Here is a 9165-nt window from a genome sequence, read left to right as displayed (position 1 = left end):
TTCATAGATTTCTCTCTAGGATTGATTTAGTAAAAGGATTACTCTTAATAATTTTGATCCAATCCTAATAAAAAGGATTCTCACCCATAGTCGTCAGGCAGCATGCTAGTACCGATCCTGATTAGACTAGATTCTTCATGATTCGATTATCCATAATTTTTATTGGACCATACGTACACTAGTTCAATCATAATTTATTTAAATCATCTTGATTGGATCGATTGAGATAGTTTTATTCTATTTTATTAATTTTTCTCTTCTCTAACATTCTCTCTCTACTTGATTGATGAAACCATCAAGAGTCTAAGTCCTGTAGTTTTGAGTCCAAGTTGATCTGATAAAGAGACTTTAAACCATCTTGGTTGACTATGATCGAATAAAATTATCATGCCCAGATCGATTTGGACTGTTGAATGTGATATACTGTTCATCATATCTTTCTTGATTATTTATATCTTTTTTTATTATTGAACTTAATTATGTATAGTGGTATGATTGTCTTGATAAGAAGATATCCAATAGTGGGATACTGCGATATGATCAATGAATCAAAGATTTTGAAAAAAAATTATGAAATTTTATGAATTTATTGCATTACGTGTGAGGTAAATAATACTGCACTTTTTCTAGACTTATTAGCAAATTATAAAATATTTTATATTGAATTATTCATTATTTTATAAATCTGATGCATGTATTTTGAATTATCGATTATATCTTTTTTTTTGAAATATTAAGTTATTTATGATCGAGTGTATGGAATTTGATATGAATCATACTGATTGATTTGATATCACATGGCTTTATGAATTATTCGATCTGAAATATAAAATTTATTTTGAAGAAAATATATTGAATCGAGATAAATTTTGATTCACAATTTGACTATGTATCGAATTAGTCAATGGGGCGGTTAAACACTAATGCATTAATACCTTGCCAGTGGGGCAGTTAAATGCTAGTATTTTGATACTCACTAGTGGGACAGTTAAAAGTTGGTAATTTGATACCCTACTAGTGGAGGTTATACATTGGTATTTTGATCTAGCTCATGTCTGTCGAAATGAACATGATGTTTTGAAGAAAATTAATTTATCAATGAAAATAAATTCATATGGATCTTATTTTGATTAGTGCTCTATAATTTGAATTGATGCATATGTATATTTATTTTTTAATATATTATTATTATTTAATTTATTTAAAAAAAGATATACGTTAATTATTGAACTATTTAGCTTATTACTCTATATTTTATCATTTTTATAAATTCAGAAGACTAATTTGACTTGGAGATTCATTATGAGAGAGAAAACTAGAGATAGATGTTGATATTTTTATTTTAAATTAAAATTTATTAAAATTTGATGCAAGACTATGTAATATTATTTTGTAGCACATTTGATTTATTTAATAGAATTAAAGTTGAATATTAATTATGTGAATTTTGTTCCATACTTTTTTATGACATCATGATAAGATATCTTAAATGCTTGTGGAGAGACCTCTTCACGAGTATGCGGTGATTGCCGTGATCTCATGACTCATGATTTTGGATCAGGAACATGGCAATTTATGTCATCAAAGCTCATAAAATTTCTAAGAGTTTGGATATAAAGTCCAACGATCTTTGATATTTTCTCTTCTATTTCTAGGTCGAACTAACAGCTATGAGTAGATCAATTCAAGTAAGCAGACCAATTTGGGCACTCTAGGAAGAACTAGCCACACTGCATTCACTAGCTTATCCAGTCCTCTTGGCTAGGATTTTGAAAACAACATTCAAAGTTTTCGAAAGCTCTTCCTTATAAGCAACCAGGGTCATGATATGATTGTCAATCATTATTGCCAATAGAAATCTTTGAAGTAAACTATAGCTAGGAAGTTTATCCAACAAAATCCATCTAGGGACAATTTTTTCAACAAAAGCTAATGACTTGTAGTATATCTTAGGGTTGGCTTGAATCAGCTCCACGCAATCTCCAAAGCCGCATCTCTATTAGGGTTGTTCCTATGGCAAATCATACAACAAACATTATTAATCAGGCCAAAGGAGATTTTTGACCAGGCTGGGGTTACATAACAGATGCCGTCTTATATAGAAGAAGAACGATAATGTTTGAAGAGGTATAGAAAAGCAAGATATGAGATAAGGAAAGATAGGATCAGGAAAAAAAAGAAGCCCCAAACCACTTGGATCAAGCGCAAATGAACATTAGCGCAAGCCCTACATGACCTATCTCCCACACTCGCTCTCTTTCCTCTCCACGCATACACCGTAGCCCATGCTTCTTGCAAAAATACAATAAAATAAATGACAGCGGTCTTATGAAAATAAATTTATAGAATAAGTGCAACATGTAACATTTATAAAGCTCATCTATTGTTGATCAAAGTCATGCATAACATTTTCCCACTCCTTATTGTATTTTTTAGGTTTATGAATTATAATGCCACATAGGTACAAATGGCGGTTATAAAATTTAAAATAGCTCAACCAAATAATTTAAAATATAATAATTAACTCTAATGCATATATGCCATTTTCTTTTCCTTTTACTTAAAAATTTTTGCTATCCATATATGCTAAGATGTCATTTTTGAAATTATTTAATTGTTCTTTCTTACTAAATAGATGTTATATCCCATGTTTCCATGCAATAATTCTCCTCTGCATACTTTTAAATTTCAAAAATAACAAATTTCTCTTTCTATAAGTGTTTATATTTTAACTTTTAAAATAGAAATATAGTGAGAGTGATCTCAAAAATCTTTATCTTTGTAAAGGGAGCAATCTTAGGTGATTTTAGAATTGAGAATATAAACAACCAAGAACCGATCCAAAAAAAAACTAGTCAAAAAACTATTATCTAGATTTTTTAATGTTATGTAAGTATCCAAAATCATCTAGTGCATAGCTGATATATATGAGACCAAACAAATATTTGAATGGATCCTCATAGAAAATTTGCAAAGCGAAGCTACTTATTATGATTAAATTTATATTATTATTATTTAAATTAATATTAATAATTTAATTAATAATATTATTAATTTAAATAATAATATTAATAATATTATTTAAATTAATATGGTTCTCAAGAGATGGAACTACTTTGGAAAAGCTCTTCGATGAGAGTAGCCCTACTATCTTCGACGGTAGGGATTCAAAATGGACTATCATCGAAGTAATTTTAATCATTTTAGAATAACATTTATTGTTCAAAATAAATTTTGCAGCACATTTACAAGCTTGAGGTGCCTCGTGTGGTTACCATCATCATCCGACGATTGATGTTGGGGCTGATGAACAAGTTCTCTATTTGCCATCGTAGGCTCGTGATGCAGCCTGAAAGATGTTCTTGATAAGTCAAAAATATTTAATTTTTAAATTCATGATAGATTTGTATTCTATTTATCAATACACGATTGCTTCTACTTATAGAGGTACTATTGATTCAAGACTCCTCAGGATGAGGAGGTTGGTCGTCGGACCTTTGAGGAGGTGGCCATGCAGAGGTTCCAGGATGAGCTATATAGTCTTTGACAGTCCACCATAAAGCACTTCAGTTCGCAGTCACCATCGGACTAAAAATCTTACACAGATATTGGATGCGAGCGGACATATAGGAAGCCTCTGCGATCCGTGGAGTACTGAGGAGTATCTGATAGGCACTAGAAGAATTTGAATGATTAGAATACCAAGATGATATATTTAATTAATGACTGCTTATTATCCCATACCCAAAGAATTTGAATGATTGTCATACATTTGATGTATATAAAATGATCCTCTTGCACATTCACCATGTTTTATCACATCAAGAGAGAAGGCAAAGATTTTATATATATATATATAAATAGATAGTCACATCAATCTGATGCGAGAGCAACCCAAAAGGTCAAGATACAAAAAATTTCACAAGCACAATGGACAGTCCCTATCTTGTCTCCAGATCCAATCGCCAAAATGGTCAGCAACAAAAGCTGCCACCCCTACAAAGATTTCTTTTATTTTGAAAAGTGACTAGATTAAGATATCTAGTAATGTTAATTAATTTATAGCTGATAGTTAAAGATTTTATTTGTTGAGATGTAGTGAGAATCACTAAGTTTTACCATTTTTTGCCCTTTTTTGTACACTCTTTTTTTTTTGGTCTTTGAGAGAGAACAGTACTGGGTCTTATTCTAAACACAAACTCATAATTTTTTTGAAGTCTATATATTTGAATGACTAAAAAATTTCTCACCAAATGCCTATCAAGGAACACTTTTGGATCAAGAGAGTAGAGGATGAAAAGGTCATGAATGTTATTTCCAAACAACCCCCCCCAAACAAAAAAAAAATAATTAATTGAAAGTTGAATATTTTATATGTGAAGATGTAGTGAGAATCACTAAGCTGTACCATTTTTTTTTGCCCTATTTTGTACACTCTTTTTTTTTTTGTCTTTGAGAGAGAGCAGTATTGGATCTTATTCTAAACACAAACTCATAATTTTTCTGAAGTCTATATATTTGTATGACTAAAAAAATTCTCACCAAATGCCTATCAAGGACCAGTTGTGGATCAAGAAAGTAGAGGATGAAAAAGTCATGAATGTTATTTCCAAACAACACCCCCCCCCCCCACAACAAAAAAAAAATGGACATAAGAAAGAAAAGTTTGGAATTTTGAACCTAGATCTTTTATGACAAGAGAATGGAAATATGTTTTTCAACACCCTAGACACTAATTAGTCAATGAAATTATTGGTTGGATCAGGTCCATATACTAGCTCAATAATGGACCGATCCAAACATAAAGCAATATGCCTATATCACACCCTTTCTGTCTTGTTTCTTTGCATCTGTGTATATGTGTGTGGCTTCATGGATAGGATTTTCAGAATAAGATGCTATAGGATATAAACCATATTACTGAATACAAGAAATTTGTTGTCCTAATTTATGGTTTGCAGTGCTGATGGCCCTAACTATGCCTTAGTGTCAATTGAAGTTTATGTTCCATCAATGGCAGGAGTACTAATTCCTTGGGAGTATTTATGTCACCAAAGCTCACAAAATTCCTAAGATATTATGTATCCTTAGGGTAAATAATGTAGGTAAAATAAAAACTATATATAAATAAAAGGGAAACCAGTCAAGGTTTTGTTAATTTCTGTCTCGCTAACATTCTCTCTCCATTTGATTTATGAAACCAGTCAGGGTCTGAGTCTTATAGCTTTGAGTCTATATTGATCCGACAGAGAGATTTCGAACCATCTAGGTTGATCATGATTGAATAAAATTATCATACTCATATTGATTAAAAATATTGAATGTGACTACCATTCATCATGTCCTCCTTAATTATTCGTAATCTTTCTGATTATTGGACTCAATTATGTATAACGATATAGTTATCTTGACAAGAAGATGTCTTATAATAGAATACTACGATGTAATCTATGAATTATATATTTTGAAAAAAAATTATGAAATTTAATAGATGTATTGACATACGTGTGAGTTAAGTAATATTGCATATTTTCTAGACTTATCAGCAAATTATAAAATATTTTTTTATATTCGATTATTCATTATTTTATAAATCTAATGTATGTATTTTGAATTACTGAATATATCTTTTTTTTGAAATATTAAGTGATTTATGGTAAGTGTATGGAATTTGATATGAATCATATGATTTATTCAATATCGTATGACTTTATGAATTATTTGATTTCAAATATAAAATTTATTTTGGAAAAGTGTATTGATTTGAGATGAATTTGATTCACAATCTATGTATCGAACCTCGTTAGTGGAGGTTATATGTTAGTACTTTGATACCTCATCAGTAGAATGGTTAAACATAGATACTTTAATATCCTACTTGTGGGGCGGTTAAATACTGGTATTTTGATACTCTATCAGTGAAACGGTTAAATATTGATAATTTGATACCTTATGAGTGGAGGTTATACATTGATACCTTGATTTTGTTTATGGCTGTCGAGATGAATATGATATTTTGAAGAAAATTAATTTATAAATAAAAATAAATTCTTATATATCTTATTTTGATTAGTGTTATATAGTTTGAATTGATGCATATATATATTTAATTTTTAATATATTATTATTGCTTGAATTATCTAAAAAAAATATACATTACTTAGTGGACTGTTTAGGTCATTATTCTATATTTACTATTTTTATAGATTTAGAAGATAAGCTTGACTCGAGGATTCATTATGAAAGAGAAAACTAAAGATAGACTTTGATATTTTTATTTTAAATTAATATTTATTAAAATTTGAAGTAAGACTACGTAATATTATTTTACAAGATATTTGATTTAGTTATCAGAAATATCCTTAAATATTAATTATTTAAATTTTATTCTGTACGTGTTTTATGATATCGTGATAAGATACCTTACATACTTATGAGGAGAATTCTTCATGAGCATGCGATAATTGCCGTGATCCTGTGGCTTACAATCTCGGATCGAGTGTATGACAATTTATATCACCAAAGTCCACAAAATTTCTGAGAGTTTGGATATAAAGTCCAACAACCTTTGATGTTTTCTTTTTTTTTTTGTACGTCAGACTAACATCTCTGAGTAGATCAATTCATATAAGCAAACCCGTCTGAGAACTCTAAGAAGAACTAGTCATATTGTATTCACCAGCTCGTCCAGCCCTCTAGGCGCTAGGATATTGAAAACAAGATTCAACATTTTCAAAATCTCTTTCTTATAAGCAATCAGAGTCATGATATGATAGTCAATCATTGTCAATAGAAAACTTTGAATAAGAGCTAATGGCTTGCAGTATATCCAACAAAATCCATCTAGGGACGAAATTTTTTCAATAAGAGCTAATGGCTTGCAGTATATCCTTAGGTTTGGCTTGAATCATCTTCCACATATTCTCCAAATGCCACATCTTCATTGGGATTGTTCCCAATGCAAATCATATAACAAACATTGTTAATAGCTAAAAAGATATTTGATCGAGCTGGGTTATACGAAGAGATGCGGGCTTATATAGAAGAGGAAAGATAACCTTCGAAAAGTATAGAAGCACAAGATTTGGGATAGAGGATAGGATCGAGGGGACAAAAAAGAAGGCCTGAACCACCTTAGATTCATTCACAACCCAACATGGGCCCAGGACTTGCATAGCCTAGCTCCACGCGCCTCGCTCTCTTCCTCTCTACACACATACCATAGCCCATGCTTCCTTGGAAAGATACAGCAGAATAAATGATGCTGCTCCTATCAAAATAAATTTATAGAATAAGTGTAACATGTAACAATTTGCAAAGCTCATCTATGGTTGACCATAGTAATGCATTACCTTTTCCCACTCCTTATTGCATTTTTTTGGTTTATGAATTATAATGCCACATAGGTACAAATGATGATTATTAACATTTAAAATAGCTCAACCAAATATTTTAAAAATATAATAATTAACTCTAATTAATATTTTATGCATTATATGCCATTTTCTTTTCCCCTTTTTGAAAAATTTTGTTATCAATATATGCTAAGATGTCATTTTTAGAATTATTTAATTATTTCTTTCTTAATAAAAAGATGTTATACACATGTTTCCATGCAATATTTCTACTCATATTTTCAAATTTCAAAAATATTAAAATTTTTCTTTCTATAAATGTAGTATATTTTAACTTTTAAAATAGAAATGTAGTTAGAGTGATCTTAAAATTCATTATCTTTGTTAAGGTAGCAATCTTAGGTTATTTTAGAATTAAAAGTGTAACAACCATAGATTTGATCTTAAAAAGCTAGTCAAAAAATATTATCTAGATTTCTTAATATTGTGTAAGTATTGAAAATCTATCTAGTATATAGCTAATATGAGATCAAATAAATATTTAAATAGATCCTCGCAGAAAATTCGCAAAGCGAAGCTACTTATGTATGATTAAGGACCAAAGATCAAGAATTTAAAGATTTAGGTTATTGTGTGAGAGATATGGTTTGAGAAATTACCAATATAATGTCAAATAATTAATAATATGATAAATTACAAAATAAAATAATAAAGGAGTGCCTAGATGGAGGTGAGTTAAAACATTATCTTAAGAAAGAAATCCAATCCTTCATATATTTATATGTCTATGGCATGATCATCCCCTAGTTACAACGAACCTGGCTCAGTTTGATCTTTCTACCACAATAGCCATCATGTGGGAGCTCCGATTCAGTCAACTCCCTTTGCTCCCCAGCAAGAAAATATGAAAAAAAGTTAAAACTGGAAAAAAGTGAAAAGTTAAGAGAAAAAGCTGAAAGGCTAATAGTGGATTTTCCCATTAGGACTCATAGTATCTGCACAAGGCAAGATAAAATCACCAGAGAAGTTTATAAAGACCTCAACTACTCTCTCAATAAAGACCCACTGCATATATATATCATGCATATGTAACGACGGTCGATCAAGTCGAGACAAACGTGCCCATAGTCTACTGAACACTACGGTAAAAATGGTCATTAACGACGCTATTAAGGTTATTTTACGACGCTAATAAGCGTCGCCAATAGCCTTTACGACGCTTCAAAAAGCGTCGCCAAATCGTCCCTATGTAAGAGTGGAGACGAAAAGTGCCGATGCTTTTTAAAAGCATCGTTATTTTTTAACGACGCTTTAAAGCGTCGTAAAATTAAACTATAACGGTGCTTTTTAGCGTCATTAATGACAACGCGTCCTCCACTCTACCAAGACGCTTTTTGAAGCGTCGGCTGTTAGGTTTTTTGCGATGCTTATAAGCGTCGTTAAATTTTTTTAACGACGCTTTTAAGCGTCGTTAAATGTAATTTATAACGACGCTTTAAAGCGTCGCAAAATTCAATTTTAACGGCGCTTTTTAGCATCGTTAATGACTCCGCGACCTCCACTCTACCTAGACGCTTTTCGAAGCGTCGGCTTTTTTTGTCTTTAACGACGCTTATAAGCGTCATTAAAATAATTTTAACGACGCTTATAAGCGTCGTTAAAGGTTTTAAGAGAAAAAAAAATACAGGTTTTATATACAAAAAAAAGAATACATACATTCCTGTATAAATTATATCAATTATTCGAACATAAACCTGTACAATCACCACCATTCACACCTGTACAATCACCACCATTCACACCAAAAGCA

The sequence above is a fragment of the Elaeis guineensis genome, chromosome 2, assembly GCF_000442705.2.
Source record: "Elaeis guineensis isolate ETL-2024a chromosome 2, EG11, whole genome shotgun sequence".
NCBI classification, from domain to species: domain Eukaryota; kingdom Viridiplantae; phylum Streptophyta; class Magnoliopsida; order Arecales; family Arecaceae; genus Elaeis; species Elaeis guineensis.
This window is presented reverse-complemented; position numbering follows the sequence as displayed.